Here is a 292-nt window from a genome sequence, read left to right as displayed (position 1 = left end):
TCCTAGACGAAAGAAAGTCATGTGGGCTTGAAACAACATGAGGGTGAGTAAATGATGACAAATTTCATATTTGGGTCAATTCAGATTTTCCTATAATTGTATTGGTTATTGGACATATTTTCCTCCATTCTCTTTTTTCCTTTTTTTTTTTATTTCTCTGCCCGTTACAGTCATGTGGCTTCTAGTCATCTTGGAAAAGTTTTTAAGTATTTTTGTGCATTACTTTATATGAAAAAGAATAAAAAGAATATGGTTTACACTATTGTAGTCTGTAAATATTCCATGAATCAAG

The sequence above is a fragment of the Myxocyprinus asiaticus genome, chromosome 1 (genome assembly GCF_019703515.2).
Source record: "Myxocyprinus asiaticus isolate MX2 ecotype Aquarium Trade chromosome 1, UBuf_Myxa_2, whole genome shotgun sequence".
Taxonomy (NCBI): domain Eukaryota; kingdom Metazoa; phylum Chordata; class Actinopteri; order Cypriniformes; family Catostomidae; genus Myxocyprinus; species Myxocyprinus asiaticus.
The sequence above is the reverse complement of the archived record's forward strand: the minus strand, read 5'-3'. Positions refer to the sequence as shown.